Source organism: Babylonia areolata, chromosome 34 (genome assembly GCF_041734735.1).
Source record: "Babylonia areolata isolate BAREFJ2019XMU chromosome 34, ASM4173473v1, whole genome shotgun sequence".
Classification (NCBI taxonomy): Eukaryota; Metazoa; Mollusca; class Gastropoda; order Neogastropoda; family Buccinidae; genus Babylonia; species Babylonia areolata.
The window spans coordinates 3693586-3711085 of NC_134909.1; the positions used below are offsets into that span (position 1 = coordinate 3693586).

General features: G+C 46.2%; 1 protein-coding gene across 1 annotated transcript in view; it reads left to right on the forward strand.

Moving 5' to 3' along the window:
* Positions 1-17500, forward strand: part of LOC143277685 (kin of IRRE-like protein 1) — a 207850-nt gene that overhangs the window by 17465 nt on the left and 172885 nt on the right. The window contains exon 2 of the mRNA XM_076582601.1: positions 10138-10296. The gene's annotated coding sequence lies outside the window, so the exon portion shown is untranslated. The remainder of the gene's footprint in view (positions 1-10137; positions 10297-17500) is intronic.

A 17500-nucleotide genomic window follows, 5' to 3' on the forward strand; every position in this document is an offset into this window, starting at 1 on the left:
AATGAAGAAAGAATCCATCCGTGAAGTTATAATTCATTCATTTATCTTATCAGTTATCTCTTTCTTTCTGTTTACCCCCTTCTTCTTCACCATCATCTCCTTCTTCTCCTTCTGCTTCTTCTTCTTCTTCTTCTGCTCCTCCTGTTCCTCCTCCTCATCCTCCCTTCTATATTCCCATTTCTTTCTTGAACTTAATCCGAAGAATTCAGTTTTAAACTTCAATGAACCGCATGCGATTTGCTGCCATTCTGCAAATGCGATTACAGAGAAACCATTCACACACACCGTTCATAATTCCGTGCATAATGAAGACAGCGTGAATTGGAAGCGGTGGAAAAACTTTGCTGACTTTTTTATGTGTTAAAAAAAATTAACCTGGTTATTTTTTCCGCAAAGGAGTTCTTGCCCATGGTGGTCACCCTGTCTTGAGGGCAACTCATGCTGGGTGGATTGAGGTGGACGTGAGGGGAATGATATTCCACCCCCATGCCCAACATTAAAAATATATATGGTCAGAAAATTTTTTTCTGTTTTTTAAAATATAGTTTGATTAATTTTATACTTTACCTTTTTCTTTCTTTTTTTGTTGTTGTTGTTGAAATTATAGCTTCATGCTTGAATACCGCAGATGACATTAAAACACGTGGTAGGTAATTTTTAATTTATCCGTCGAGGAATTGGCAGACAGTCTGTTTCTGTAGAAGAGGATCTCGCCTTGCTGATGTGAGTTAGAACCACAGACACTACAACAGGGTCAGTGAATTCATATCCACAGACGGACGCAATAGCCGAGTGGTTACAGTTTTTAACTTTCAATCTGAGGGTCCCGCATTCGATTCTCGGTAACGGCGCCTGGTGGGTAAAGGGTGGAGATTTTTCCGATCTCCCAGGTCGACACATGTGGAGACCTGCTCGTGCCTGAACCCCACTTTGTGTGTATACGCACGCAAGCAGAAGATCAAATACGCACGTTAAAGATCCTGTAATCCTTGTCAGCGTTCGGTGGAATATGGAAACAAGAACATACCCAGCATGCACAACCCCGAAAACGGAGTAGGCCTGCTTACATGGCGGGTTAAAAACGGTCATACAGGTAAAAGCCCACTCATGTACATGTATACAAGCGAACGCGAGAGTTGCTGCCCACGAGCGAAGGAGATTGGTTGATTGATTGATTGAATCTTTAATGTGTAAAGAATTAGGCGCTGTAAATGCCTTTTTACAATTTTGCCCATTTAACGACACAAATCATAAAAATAAAGAAAGACACAAAACATAGAGTAGAGAAATAAAATTAAATAATAAGAAGGACGAATAAGAATAGTAACTGGAATAATCTATTAAAAGAAACAAAGCAATGAAAAGAACAAGTGGTACATTATCACGTACGTACGCACATACACACACACACACACACAGAGAAAGAAGGAGAAGAAGAAGAAGGAGAAGAAGGAGATTTCTTCTTCTTTCAGTGTCTATGGCTCAGCAAAGAAAGGCTGGACCCAATCCTCTCACTCTGCCTCTTGTAACCTTCCCCGACCGAACTCAGGTACCCATTCACACCTGGGTGGAGTGATGAAAATCGGAGAGTGTCTTTCCCAAGGACACCGCACAGCACCACGCCGACACGGGACCTGTAACCCTGATCACTGGTGAACACTGGAGTCCCACCGCCTGACTGATTATGTCCGGGCGCCCCGTAAAGTGACAAGGCTCCAGTTGGTTTGGTCCTTTTCAAGTTTTTTGTTGCCTTTTCAAGTTAACGGAGAGTTAGAGAGTGCGCGCGGAGAACACCCCGACACTTGTCTGTGGCTGCTCAACTGTGAGGTGAAAGATTCTCTGCAAGAAAGAGGGGAGTGGGGTGTGTGTGTGTGTGTGTGTGGGGTGGGGGGGGAGTCATTCACGTTTTTCTCTTTAGTTTTTCCATCCTCGCTTTCTCTTTCCACCCATCCCATCAAAGTCTGAATCAAACACAGAGGACATGGATAAAGCACACAGCACTTCATCACACAAGAGTTGCACAGGGGAGGAAAAAATTAAACCGCCCCCCACCCCCCTCCCCCCTTCACTCTCTCCCTTTTATTCTTGACACCATTTTCCTGTTGAAGGAAAAATGCGAAACGCATAACAAGGGGAGTGGGGAATAAAGTGGGAGAAAGGGAAAAAAAGTGGAGGAAAATGGTTAAACAACAACAACAATATGAAACACACACACACCCTGGGTGAGAATTCATGTAAGACAGGAAGTGGCTTCAATACAGCCACAGGGTCAAGGACGATCTTCTCCGCGTGCACACGTTAACGCTGGATTTGCATTCGTGAGCGGTTTTTCTTTTCTTCAGTCTGTTTCTTTTTCTTCTCGTCTTTGTATTTGGGTTGGCAGGATAGAAATTGTTTTGCACCCTGTCTCTTACTGTCTCCATGTGGAACGAATGTTTATATGGCCGCCATTGAAAGTCTGCTACGGTTTGTGTGTGTGTGTGTATGTGTGTGTGTGTGCGTGTGTGTGTGTGTGTGTGTGTGTGTGTGTCGGTGAGGTGTGTGTGTGTGTGTCGGTGAGGTGTATGTGTGTGTGTGCGTGTGTGTGTGTGTGTGTGTGTGTGTGTGTGTGTGTGTGTGTCGGTGAGGTGTGTGTGTGTGTGTGTGTGTCGGTGAGGTGTATGTGTCGGTGAGGTGTGTGTGTGTGTGTGTGTATGTCGGTGAGGTGTGTGTGTATGTGTGTGTGTGTGTCGGTGAGGTGTATGTGTCGGTGAGGTGTGTGTGTGTGTGTGTGTGTGTGTGTGTGTCGGTGAGGTGTGTGTGTGTGGGTGTGTGTGTGTATGTCGGTGAGGTGTGTGTGTGTGTCGGTGAGGTGTGTGTGTATGTGTGTGTGTGTGTCGGTGAGGTGTGTGTGTGTGTGTGTGTGTGTGTGTGTGTGTGTCGGTAGGGGGTGTGTGTGTGTGTCGGTGAGGTGTGTGTGTGTGTGTGTGTGTGTGTGTGTCGGTGGGGTGTGTGTGTGTGTGTCGGTGAGGTGTGTGTGTGTATGTGTCGGTGAGGTGTGTGTGTGTGTCGGTGAGGTGTGTGTGTGTGTGTGTCGGTGAGGTGTGTGTGTGTGCGTGTGTCGGTGAGGTGTGTGTGTGTGTGTGTCGGTGAGGTGTGAGTGTGTGTGTGTGTGTGTGTCACAAAGTCAGACAGACAAGCAGAGTGACAGTCAGAGAGAAAGGGGAGGGGGGGCAGGGAAGTGGTACAGTCTGTCTGGCTATATCTGTCTGTCTCTGTCTGTCTCAGTGTCTGTCTGCTGTCTGACTGTCTCTGTCTGTCTGTCTATCTCACTGTCTCTGTCTGTCTGACTGACTGTCTCTGTCTGTCTGTATCACTGTCTCTGTCTGTCTGTCTCTCTGTCTCTGTCTGTCTGTCTCACTGTCTCTGTCTGTCTGTCTCTGTCTGTCTGTTTCACTGTCTCTGTCTGTCTGTGGCTGTTTATCCCTCCGGCTCCTTTCTCTGTCCTGTTGTTCCCCGTTACATACACACACGCTTACGTCCCCTTCTCACCCCTCGTTCGTTCCCCCTTCACCTCTGACAAGGTGAACTAACTGGTTTATCTTCCTTCCTCTTCCTCCTCCTCGTCATCGTTATGAGAATGAAGCTGATGATGATGTTAATACTAATGATGATACCAATAATGATACTACTGCTACTACTACTACTACTAACATTGATAATAAAAAAAACGCTTGAGCGCATATATCCACGTACCTGGTCTGGATCACATGCATGATTTGAAACCTTGGTTTTTTTTTTTTTTTTTTTTTTTTTTTTTTTTTTTTTTTGAAACAGCAGTGTGGGTTCTGGTTGGTTTGACTGAATGAACATTAACCACGCGCGTGTCTGCCCCCTTCCTATGCCCCCCGACCCCCGCCCTCCCAGACCCTCCCAGACCTGTGTCCCTCCCCACCTTCCCCGTCAATTGTTCTACCCCCCCCCTCCCCCCATATACCCCACCGCGTCCCCTCTCCCACACCCTCACCTTTCCGTCACGCTGTGTTGTTGGTGTGTCTTTGTATAAAATGTGTTTAAAACACACATCACCCCCCCCCCCCCCCACCACCACCACCACCACCCCTCCCGCCCCACCACCACCAGCCGTCCCACACCTTCGCTACACTCCTTACCCTCCACCCCACCTTCCCCCAATCCTTCTCCTTACCTCCCTTAACCCCTGCACACTAAGATGCGCCGCCAACAACAAAACGTGCTTACCTACCTACCCTGCCTACCTACTTACCTAACTACCTACCTACTTAACTAACTAACTGATGGAACATGTAAGTCAAATGACTGGACAACACAGAAGGTGGAAAGAGTGATTTACATAATTAATGTTCTGCTCAGCGTTGTGGCAATGAATGGGTTCCCGTGACGTGACGATTCGAGCCATCATTCAGTCACAGTCTGACACGACAGACAGTCAGTCATGTACACTGTGAAACGTCACACTCTGTCGTATGACGCCTCATGTTTGAATTAAAGCCTCACGTTCATTGCTCCGTCGAAGCGGTGGTTTTCTGATGTCTTCTTTTCTTCTTGTCTGTTTCCTTTCTGCTTGTTGTTGTTGTTGTTGTTGTTGTTGTTGCTTTACCTTGTGATGGGGTCTCCGCGAATACTATTGTTGTGTGCCATCGTCTTTTCTGTCTCTTTTCTTTTCTTTTTCTTTCTTTCTTTTCTTCTCCTTTTTCTCTTCTTTCGTCCCCCCAGCCCCCCTGTATTCTTTTTTGTTTCTTTCTTTGTTTCTTTGTTGTTGTTGTTGTTTTACCTTCGGGGCAGGGGGGGGGGGGAGGCGGTGTTTGTGATTTAATATTATTGTTGTTTATCCTTTTCTTTTTCTCTTTCCTTCTCCGTATTCTCTGCTTTCTGCCTCCCTTTATTCTCTTTATTTCTTTGTTGTTGCTGTTTTACCTGAGGGGGTTCGTGATTATTATTGTTGTATCCTTTTTTTCCCCTTTCTTTCTTTCTCCTTTCTTTCTCGCTTTCCTTCTTCGTAGATCTTTTCCTTGCTTCTATATTTCATTCTCTCTCTTTCTTTTCTTTTTGTCTTCCTTTCTTTCGTTATTTCACTCTTTTTCTGTCCTCCCTGCCTTTCTCTCATTCCTTCTTCCTTCCTTCCTTTCTTTCCTTCTTTCTCTTTTTAGTGTTTTTTCTTTCCTTCCTTCCTTTCTTTGTTCTTTGTTGGTTTCTTTTCTCTATTCTTCGTTTCTTTGCGAGCCATCCAGATATTATTTTTGTATTTCCTGTAATCCTTATTTCTACAAATATCGTTATGTCCACTCACTCACTCTCTCTCTCTCTCTCTCTCTCTCTCTCTCTCTCTCTCTCTCTCTCTCTCTCTCCCCTGTCCTGTCTTCTTCCATACCTTTGTTGTTTTGAATTTTTTCTTTCTATTTCTCTTGATATATTTTTTTTCTTGGCTCTGCCTAGCTGGGTGAGGGGTGTGTGGGAAGAGTTTGGGTGAAGAGGAAAGAAAGAAAGAAAAAGAAAGAAAGAAGGAAAGGTCGAGTGTGTGTGTGTGTGTGTGTGTGTGTGTGTGTGTGTGTGTGTTGGTGGTGGTGGTGCTGTTGTGTCTGTTTATGTGTTCTTGTCTCTGTCCTTTGTTTTCTTTTATAATCCTTCTGTCTGTCTCTTTATTGTGTATTTCTCTGTCTCCCAGTCTGTCTTTTTGCTGTTTCTTTTATGTGTCTTTCTTTTCAGTCTTTTGTTGTTGATGTTGGTGTTTTTGTTGCTGTTGTTCTTCGTCTTCTTGTTGTTGTTCTTCTTGTCGTTGTTGTTGTTGTTGTTCTTCTTCTTCTTCTTCCTACTCCCTTCTGTCTCTCCCTTTCTCTCTTGAAATTATTCGAAAGTTTTCCTTCGTCTCCTACCTGTTCTTTTCCTTCTTCTGTCCCCTATCTTTCCTCTTTGCTTCTTCTTCTTCTTTTCCTCCTCCTCTTTCTTCTTCTTCCCCTCCTTCTTCTTTTTCTTTTTCTTCTTCTTCTCTTCTTCCTCCTCCTCCTCTTTCTTCTTCCCCTCCTCCTCCTTCTTCTTTTTCTTCTTCTTCTCTTCCTCCACCTCCTCCTACCTCCTCCTTCTTCTTCTTCTACTTTTTCTTCTTCTCCCCTTCCTCCTCCTCCTCTTTCTTCTTCTTCTCTACTCCTCCTTCTTCTCCTTCTCCTTCTTCTTCTTCTCTTCCTCCATCTCCTCCTCCTCCTCCTCCTTCTTCTTCTTCTTCTCCTTCGTGGTATCATTGTTGTTTGTAATTCCCCATCCTTCACATCTTCCGCTGTTTCTTCATCGTCTTTGAGCTTTGCACCCGCAGGGAAGACTGTAAAGTAAAGGGTCACACCTTTCAGCGGACGCCCGCGGAAAACCCGCCGTGTGGACGCTTCTGTCTGTGTGCGACAGGCTTTAGACTGTGTGGAGGGGGAGAAAACTGGTGCCTGGGATCGTTGGGTGTGTGAGGCTGGACGGGGGTGTGTGTGGGGGGAGGGTGTGTGTGTGGGGTGGTGGTGCGAATAAGGGGCGGGTGGACGGGTGGGTGGGTGATCGGGTGTGGGAGATCGATAGTGTTTGTGGAGCTGCAGTGCCCCGCCCCGTTCAATGGCGGCGGGTAGGAAGTTAACTTTCCGGGTGGTGGGCGGTGTTTGTTTTGGCTCGGGCTTAATTATACCCAGGAGGGTGGTGTGTGTGTGTGTGTGTGTGTGTGTGTGTGTGCGGTCAGTGTGTGTGTGTGTGTGTGTGTGTGTGTGCGGTCAGTGTGTGTGTGTGTGTGTGTGTGTGTGCGGTCAGTGTGTGTGTGTGTGTGTGTGTGCGGTCAGTGTGTGTGTGTGTGTGAAAGAGAGAGTGTGTTTGTGCGTGTATGTGCGTGCGTGCGTGCGTGTGTGTGTGTGTGTGTGTGTGTGTGTGTGTGTGTGTGTGTGTGTGTGTGTGTGTTTATGTGTGTTTGTGTGTGCGTGCGCGCACGCATGCGTGGTGTGGTGTGTGTGTGTTTGTGTGTCTGTGTCTGTGTGTGTAAAAGAGAGAACTTAGAGAGAGAGAGAGAGAGAGAGAGAGAGAGATCGATGAACAGTGTTTGAGCGTATCTGTTTGACTTGGTGTTAGACGTAGTGCGTGTGGGATTTCATTCCTTCTTTTTATCATTATTTCTGATTGAAAAAAATATTCATAAAGCAAATTGTTGCCTCCCTCTCTCTCTGTCTCTCTCTCTCTCTCTCTCTTTGTGTGTGTGTGTGTGAAAGAGTGAGGGAGAAAGGGAGAGACAGACACACACACACACAGACACAGAGACACACAAACCGACTGTTTGCAGAGTCATTACAAGAACGGCCACAGAGGGGAGGTGTGGGTTTGTTCATTGATTAATATTTAATTTTCCCCGTTCCTAAAGCAGACATGGAGAGTTCGGATATTCGATGAAATTACTCTTTGCTTGTTCTTGTCTCTGCTACATTTGTAACAGAGTAGCGTGTGTGTGTGTGTGTGTGTGTGTGTGTGTGTGTGTGTGTGTGAGGGAGACAGAGAGAGAGAGAGAGAGAGAGAGAGAGAGAGTGTCTGTGTGTTTATTACAGAGATAAAGTGAGTGAGAGAGAGAGAGAGAGAGAGAGAGAGAGAGTACGTGTGTGAGTGTGAAGGGGTGGGGGGCGCATGTCTGCATCGCGGTCTATAATATATATATAGATTCATAATTTCACCTGACCCCTGATCTACCTTGGACTGCCTGTTTGTCTTTTCCCACCTTCCTCTCTATTGATATGATGTGTGTCGATGTCACATGCTTGAATAATTATTATACGGATTATATGTACTGTGTTTCCTGTGTACTGTTCAAAACTTGGAGACGAACGACTGGGGGAAATCAGGCACAGTACCAGCCTGCCACATGGACTTTCTTAGCAAATGACAAAGTACCAAAGTGCCGCTTATCCCTAAGTAGTTTAGTTTACTTTATGTTTTTCCTTTCTGTCCATTTTATTTGTTTTGCACCATTTTTGTTCTGATCTGTACCTACTATGTCACAGGAGCTTTACAGCTAATGACATTAAACATTTCAGTGTTCAGTGTTCAGTGTTCTCTCTGTCTCTCTGTGTCTATCTCTCTCTTTCTCTCTCTCTCTCTCTTTGTCTGTCCCTCCCTCCCTCTTCTCTCTCTCTTTCTTCCCCTATCTCTCTCTCCCTCTTCTCTCTCTCTCCCTCCCTCTCTCTTCTCTCTCCCTCTTTCTCTCTCTCTCTCCCTCCCTATTCTCTGTTCTCTCTCTTCTCCGTCTCTCTCCCCCCTCTTCTCACTCTCTCTTTTCCTCCCTTCTTCCCTATCTCTCTCTCTCCCTCGTGTCTCTCTCTATCCCTCCCTCTCTCTCCCTCCCTCTTTTATCTCTCTCCCTCCTTCTTCTCTCTCTCTCTTCCTGTCTTCCTCTCTCTCTCTCCCTCCGTCTTCTCTCCCTCTCTCTCCCCCCCTCTCTCTCCCCCCCTCTCTCACTTCTCTTTCTTCTTCTCTCTTTCTTCCTGTCTTTGTGGCACTATTTTGGGATGATTGGAAGATGGAGAGACAGACGCATGATGGAGAGACGGATGACGGAAAGACGGATGATAGAAAGATGGAGACAGACGGATGATGGAGGGAGAGACAGACAGACAGACGCATGATGGAGGGAGAGACAGACAGACAGACGGATGATGGAGGGAGAGACAGACAGACAGACGCATGATGGAGGGAGAGACAGACAGACAGACGGATGATGGAGAGAGACAGACAGACGCATGATGGAGGGAGAGACAGACAGACAGACGGATGATGGAGGGAGAGACAGACAGACAGACGCATGATGGAGGGAGAGACAGACAGACAGACGGATGATGGAGGGAGAGACAGACAGACAGACGCATGACGGAGGGAGAGACAGACAGACAGACGGATGATGGAGGGAGAGACATACGGACAGACGGATGATGGAGGGAGAGACAGACGAACATACGGATGATGGAGAGATGGAGACAGACGGATGATGGGGAGACGGATGATGGAAAGATGGACAGACAGACAGATGGATGATGGAAAGATGGACAGACAGACAGATGGATGTATGAACTGAGGGACCAGCAGGAAGGTGACCAGGGAACGCAATGAAAGGGGAGACAAGAAACAATGAAAAACGCCATGACAGATGAAAGAAAGAAAATGAAAGAAATAGGAAGAAGGGAAGGAGGAAAAGAAAGCAGGAAATGGAACAAGAAAGGAAGGAAGAAAACAGTCAAACGAAAGCGAAAGAATCAAATTGGCTGTCTCAGTGTACATAAAACGGTCACAATTTTTGTCATCAGAAGCTTTCACGAAATCAGTTCCAAAAAATCTGTTCACACTTGCACGATTTATTGGGTTCTACTTTCTGTGGCCGTCCTCATTTCCTGATGTGTGAATGATAAAACGTTTTAACGTTAATGTTGGATTTATCTTGTGGACTTTATTTTACACCAGATTTATTCTACACTACAAGTATGCTGACGTTATTGTTGCATTTGTTTTTTCCACGTAGTGTAGCTTTCGTCGTTTTTGAAAAGGTGAATGAAGTTTGTTGCTTTGTTTCTTTTACTGGCGTCCATTTTTTCAACAAATAATTATGTCTGATTTGTGCAGAATTCGTAATCAGTGGAAAGGTCTGTTTGTGCTTTGTTGTTCATTTTATGGTTTTCTTTTTCAACAGATTTGTTCGATCTCGTGTAGTTTTCTTTGAACGTAAAAACGGTCTAAAAATTACCTGTCATCTTTCTTGTTCTTCTACCGACTTTCTTCTTGAACATTTTATATGTATTTGATATTATACTTTGCGTCATCTGTAAAATATATGACTAAATAATGAATAAATAAAATCTCCACAATCATATGTTGCTGTCTTTTTTATTGACTGTTTTTCAACAAATTTCTTCATCTTTTTCTTCTTCTTCGTCTTCTTGTAAAAATAATACTAATAATCATCATCAACATCATCACTACGATCATCATCATTCTTGTACTTGTTCTTCTTGTTCTCCTCCTCCTCCTCCTTCTCCTCCTCCTCCTTCTCCTCCTCCTCCTCCTTCTCCTTCTCCTCCTCCTTCTCCTCCTCCTCCTCCTTCTTACCACTATTCATTCAATGTTCAGACAGAGGGAACAGCATCTGGATACAGTGGATACGTGTTGGTGAGGTGACGGACAGACAGACAGACAGACCTACACTGCAAGGAGACACTGTCCATCCGAATCCTTCTCCTGAACACTTCTCTGCCGCTGCTGCTTCTCCACGATATCTCTGAGGGAGAGGTTAGTGTTGTGTGTGGCGTGGTGTGGTGTGTGGATGTGTTATGTTGTGCTGTGTGTGGCGTGGTGTGTTGTGTGGTATGGCTGTGCGTTGTGTGTTATGTGATATGATGTGGGTGTGCATTGTGTGTTAAGTGGTATGTTGTGTGATGTGGGTGTGCGTTGTGTGTTAAGTGGTATGTTGTGTGATGTGGGTGTGCGTTGTGTGTTTGGTGGTATGTTATGTGTCCACTCACTCTGTGTTTAACGTGGTTCATCCACCCATTAATCATGTTACCTGCCCTCTGTCCACTCTGTGTTTAACGTGGTTCATCCACCCATTAATCATGTTACCTGCCCTCTGTCCACTCTGTGTTTAACGTGGTTCATCCACCCATTAATCATGTTACTGCCCTCTGTCCAAACCCTCTGTGTTTAACGTGGTTCATCCACCCATTAATCATGTTACTGCCCTCTGTCCACTCTGTGTTTAACGTGGTCCATCCACCCATTAATCATGTTACCTGCCCTCTGTCCCCTCTGTGTTTAACGTGGTCCATCCACCCATTAATCATGTTACCTGCCCTCTGTCCCCTCTGTGTTTAACGTGGTCCATCCACCCATTAATCATGTTACCTGCCCTCTGTCCAAACCCTCTGTGTTTAACGTGGTTCATCCACCCATTAATCATGTTACCTGCCCTCTGTCCCCTCTGTGTTTAACGTGGTCCATCCACCCATTAATCATGTTACCTGCCCTCTGTCCACCCCTCTGTGTTTAACGTGGTCCATCCACCCATTAATCATGTTACTGCCCTCTGTCCCCTCTGTGTTTAACGTGGTCCATCCACCCATTAATCATGTTACCTGCCCTCTGTCCACCCCTCTGTGTTTAACGTGGTCCATCCACCCATTAATCATGTTACTGCCCTCTGTCCCCTCTGTGTTTAACGTGGTTCATCCACCCATTAATCATGTTACTGCCCTCTGTCCACCCCTCTGTGTTTAACGTGGTTCATCCACCCATTAATCATGTTACCTGCCCTCTGTCCACCCCCCCTCTGTGTTTAACGTGGTTCATCCACCCATTAATCATGTTACCTGCCCTCTGTCCACCCCCCCTCTGTGTTTAACGTGGTTCATCCACCCATTAATCATGTTACCTGCCCTCTGTCCCCTCTGTGTTTAACGTGGTTCATCCACCCATTAATCATGTTACCTGCCCTCTGTCCACCCCTCTGTGTTTAACGTGGTTCATCCACCCATTAATCATGTTACCTGCCATCTGTCCCCTCTGTGTTTAACGTGGTTCATCCACCCATTAATCATGTTACCTGCCCTCTGTCCCCTCTGTGTTTAACGTGGTCCATCCACCCATTAATCATGTTACCTGCCCTCTGTCCAAACCCTCTGTTTTTAACGTGGTTCATCCACCCATTAATCATGTTACCTGCACTCTGTCCAAACCCTCTGTGTTTAACGTGGTTCATCCACCCATTAATCATGTTACCTGCCCTCTGTCCACTCTGTGTTAACGTGGTTCATCCACCCATTAATCATGTTACCTGCCATCTGTCCCCTCTGTGTTTAACGTGGTCCATCCACCCATTAATCATGTTACCTGCCCTCTGTCCCCTCTGTGTTTAACGTGGTCCATCCACCCATTAATCATGTTACCTGCCCTCTGTCCAAACCCTCTGTGTTTAACGTGGTCCATCCACCCATTAATCATGTTACCTGCCCTCTGTCCCCTCTGTGTTTAACGTGGTTCATCCACCCATTAATCATGTTACTGCCCTCTGTCCACTCTGTGTTTAACGTGGTCCATCCACCCATTAATCATGTTACCTGCCCTCTGTCCAAACCCTCTGTGTTTAACGTGGTTCATCCACCCATTAATCATGTTACCTGCCCTCTGTCCCCTCTGTGTTTAACGTGGTTCATCCACCCATTAATCATGTTACCTGCCCTCTGTCCACCCCTCTGTGTTTAACGTGGTCCATCCACCCATTAATCATGTTACCTGCCCTCTGTCCCCTCTGTGTTTAACGTGGTCCATCCACCCATTAATCATGTTACTGCCCTCTGTCCCCTCTGTGTTTAACGTGGTTCATCCACCCATTAATCATGTTACCTGCCATCTGTCCCCTCTGTGTTTAACGTGGTTCATCCACCCATTAATCATGTTACCTGCCCTCTGTCCCCTCTGTGTTTAACGTGGTTCATCCACCCATTAATCATGTTACCTGCCCTCTGTCCACTCTGTGTTTAACGTGGTCCATCCACCCATTAATCATGTTACCTGCCCTCTGTCCAAACCCTCTGTGTTTAACGTGGTTCATCCACCCATTAATCATGTTACTGCCCTCTGTCCACTCTGTGTTTAACGTGGTCCATCCACCCATTAATCATGTTACCTGCCCTCTGTCCAAACCCTCTGTTTTTAACGTGGTTCATCCACCCATTAATCATGTTACCTGCCCTCTGTCCCCTCTGTGTTTAACGTGGTTCATCCACCCATTAATCATGTTACCTGCCCTCTGTCCACCCCTCTGTGTTTAACGTGGTCCATCCACCCATTAATCATGTTACCTGCCCTCTGTCCAAACCCTCTGTGTTTAACGTGGTTCATCCACCCATTAATCATGTTACCTGCCCTCTGTCCCCTCTGTTTTTAACGTGGTTCATCCACCCATTAATCATGTTACCTGCCCTCTGTCCCCTCTGTGTTTAACGTGGTTCATCCACCCATTAATCATGTTACCTGCCCTCTGTCCAAACCCTCTGTGTCTTCCTTCAGTCGTCCTGTAGTTGTGTCATTTATCGGTCTCATTTCATACACTTTTATTCTTATTCCTTCTGTCCATCCGTCTCTTTTTTTTTCGCGCGTGCCACTGCTCTCGCCATCCATATCCCCACCGCTCTCTCTCTCTCTCCCTCTCTCTCTCTGCGCGGATGTCCACGTGTGTGTGTGTGTGTGTGTGTGTGTGTGTGTGTGTGTGTGTGTGTGTGTGTGTTTCGTTCTGTCTTTGACGTATAGAATCATTCATTCATCCATTCATTTCGAGTCTTAATTGTTTTTTGTTTTGTTTTTCTCTGGATTATATCTTCTTCTTTTTTTTTTTTTTTTTTTGGTCTGTGTGTGTTCTTCTGTCTTGTCATTCATTCATTTATTCATTTGATATCGATCTTCATTATTTTCAGATTTCTTTTTTCCACGTGTGTCTTCTTCTGTGCTGCTTCTTTTCTTTCTTTGATTACATCGATTTTCCATTTCCCTGCTTTCTTTTCTTTTTTTTTTCCTTTTTTTTTTAACTTGCTCATTTCTTTGTTTCTTGTTCTTGTTGACTGCTGTTGGTCTTTCTCTTCTCTCTTCACACACACACACACACACACGCTAACACGCATGCATTCACACCCACGCACGCACGCATGCACACACACACGTACGCACGCATACACACGCACAGGCGCGCGCACACACCCACACCCACAGACAACTCCCCCCTCATACACACACACACACACACACACTCTCTCTCTCTCTCTCTCTCTCACAGACACACACACACACACACACACACACCTGTTAAATTCCCCGTCCATCTGCATTCTTGGTGAGGCCATTGTTACGAAGGCCCGTAGCTCTGTCTGTAACTCAATCCGGATTCCCTTCCCTTTCGGGCCGCTTTTCTTCTGCCCAGCTTCTTCCTTTTTGGCGGCAGTTTTCATTTTCCAAAGGCCAGTCTTTTTTCTTTCTTTTTTCTTTTTTTAATTCGTCGGATGGTGACACGCGAGCCCGAATTTCAATCGTCCCCCCCCCCCCCCCCCCCCCACTCCCCTCCTCCACTTCGCTCCTTCCTTCGCGTGTCGTGTCTTGTTGAAATGTGTGTGTTTTTTGTTTTTATTATTATTATTATTTTAAAAAAAATCTATTTAAAATCCTGATTCACTTCTTCCTTGGAATTTTGGGAAGCCCGTAATGATTTATCGTGTGTGTGTGTGTGTGTGTGTGTGTGTGTGTGTGTGGTTTCTTGAATGTCGCTCACACTGACACTTTTTTTTTTTACTTTTTTTTAATCCATCATCTTCATCATCATCACTATTATCATGATCAACGTTGTGACGATGAATATTCTTTTCACTCTTATGATGATGACTGATGATGGTTTGTGTGATCATCATCATCATCATCATCATCATCATAAGCGTAATAAGAATATTTATCGTGTTTCCATTAGATTTTCGGAAACACCGAACACTGATGATGATGATGATGATAATGGTGACAGATGTTGGTTTGTGTGATCATCATCATCATCATCATCGTCGTAAGTGTTCGGTGTTTACGAAAATCTGATGGAAACACGATTCTCTTCGGAAGAAGTGACGTATTTTGAAGTAGGAACTGATACGTCATTTCTTGGTGTTACGTAAACAGTCGCCGCCTTTCTGTAAACAGCGCCTCTCCTCTGTCCCGCCCTGTCTTGTTCGTCAGACCTTGATAAGGGCTAGTGTTTACACAAATCTCCACCGACATTTACGCAACTCAAAGACAAAAGAAAATTGGTTTGACTTTCCCACAGTTATCGTTACTGTCAGCGAACAGTTGGCACACGGACGCACGCACGCACGTACTCTCACACACCACACACACAAACGCACAAACCTGTTTGCACATATGTATTTCCTTTCAGCTAAGCGCCTAACCATCCAAGCGGACGCAGTAGCGATATATCTTGTGTATATTATATAACATGCACCGATGATATCATGCGTGCGTGTGTGTGCCCTGACTATATCGTCAGCTTTGATGCACTTGGTGGTATATTATTATGTATACATCTCCCGATGCACAAGCGCTCGTCTCTTAGACCGGTGCAGGATCATATTAGTAGTACCCCTGTTGATTTTTACCCCCGGTCAAAACATGGCTATCCCAGAAGAACCCCGGGGTCTGTGTAGACCGGCCTGGGATGACCTCTGATGGTGAACTTCAACAAGTCGGGGGGGCAGTAAAGGTCAAGACCAGAAAGACTCTTTCCTTTGTCAGTCGCTCGATGAAACCCGTAGAAAAGGGGGGTCATTTCCAAAATAGGTGAGGGGTAGTGGTGGTGGTAGAACTTGACAAATCGCAAAATGATCAGCCTAGAATTACCCAGGGTTGAAATTCAGGGGTGGGGGTAGTTTGATACTGAAGCCGGAAGGCAAAAAGAAGACCCCCCTCCAACCCCCGTACCCCCCGTCCCCCTCATTCCCAAACGGGCCGCTGTAAGATGTCTCCGTGGATTGGCTGGTGTTTCGATATCCCCCCACCCCCAGCCCGGCTCACCCTCTCACACCTACCCCACCCCTCATGTCTTGCTGTGGCATTTCTCAGTTGTAAGTTTTCAGCGGCACCAGTTCCGCTGGGGAGGGAGAGGATGGTTGCGGGGAGGGGAGGGGGGAAGGGTAGATTACGTGACGACCACGTCCTTGTGTTAACACTGAGCACGTCAAGGCTGCTCGAGAGAGAGAGAGAGAGAGAGTCAGAGAGACAGGAGCAGACAGAGGAAGAGAGAGAAACAGACAGAAAGACAGAGAGAGAGAGAGGGTGGTGGTGGTAGGACGCAGGAGGAATGGGGTAGGGGTGGTAAGAGAGGTGATGGGGGCGGGGATCGTGGTTGTAGAGGACGGGGTAGGGAGAGACTTGTGAAGGGTGTGGTGGAGGTTCCGTACATCTAGCTATCTATTTCTTTTTTTTTTTTTTTTTTTTTTTTTTTAGGGGCGTGGGGGTTGGGGGGTGTCAGAGTCGGATGAGATGGTTTGGGTTAAGAGGTTGGAGGGGGTGGGGGGCGGGGGTGGGGGGGTGAAGGAGTTTATGTCAAGAAATGTCACGACGAAGTAGTCATGTCTGTCTGTCTGACTGTCTGTCTTTCTGTATGTCTCTCTGTCCCTGTTACTTGTCTCCCCCATCTTCACTCTGTTCTTCTGTCTGTCCCTGTTACTTGTCTCCCCCATCTTCACTCTGTTCTTCTGTCTGTCCCTGTTACTTGTCTCCCCCATCTTCACTCTGTGTTCTTCTGTCTGTCCCTGTTACTTGTCTCCCCCATCTTCACTCTGTTCTTCTGTCTGTCCCTGTTACTTGTCTCCCCCATCTTCACTCTGTTCTTCTGTCTGTCCCTGTTACTTGTCTCCCCCATCTTCACTCTGTTCTTCTGTCCCTGTTACTTGTCTCCCCCATCTTCACTCTGTTCTTCTGTCCCTGTTACTTGTCTCCCCCATCTTCACTCTGTTCTTCTGTCCCTGTTACTTGTCTCCCCCATCTTCACTCTGTTCTTCTGTCCCTGTTACTTGTCTCCCCCATCTTCACTCTGTTCTTCTCTCTGTCCCTGTTACTTGTCTCCCCCATCTTCACTCTGTTCTTCTGTCCCTGTTACTTGTCTCCCCCATCTTCACTCTGTTCTTCTGTCCCTGTTACTTGTCTCCCCCATCTTCACTCTGTTCTTCTGTCTGTCCCTGTTACTTGTCTCCCCCATCTTCACTCTGTTCTTCTGTCTGTCCCTGTTACTTGTCTCCCCCATCTTCACTCTGTTCTTCTGTCTGTCCCTGTTACTTGTCTCCCCCATCTTCACTCTGTTCTTCTGTCTGTCCCTGTTACTTGTCTCCCCCATCTTCACTCTGTTCTTCTGTCTGTCCCTGTTACTTGTCTCCCCCATCTTCACTCTGTTCTTCTGTCTGTCCCTGTTACTTGTCTCCCCCATCTTCACTCTGTTCTTCTGTCCCTGTTACTTGTCTCCCCCATCTTCACTCTGTTCTTCTGTCTGTCCCTGTTACTTGTCTCCCCCATCTTCACTCTGTTCTTCTGTCCCTGTTACTTGTCCCCCCATCTTCACTCTGTTCTTCTGTCTGTCCCTGTTACTTGTCTCCCCCATCTTCACTCTGTTCTTCTGTCCCTGTTACTTGTCTCCCCCATCTTCACTCTGTTCTTCTGTCTGTCCCTGTTACTTGTCTCCCCCATCTTCACTCTGTTCTTCTGTCCCTGTTACTTGTCTCCCCCATCTTCACTCTGTTCTTCTGTCCCTGTTACTTGTCTCCCCCATCTTCACTCTGTTCTTCTGTCCCTGTTACTTGTCTCCCCCATCTTCACTCTGTTCTTCTGTCCCTGTTACTTGTCTCCCCCATCTTCACTCTGTTCTTCTGTCCCTGTTACTTGTCTCCCCCATCTTCACTCTGTTCTTCTGTCTGTC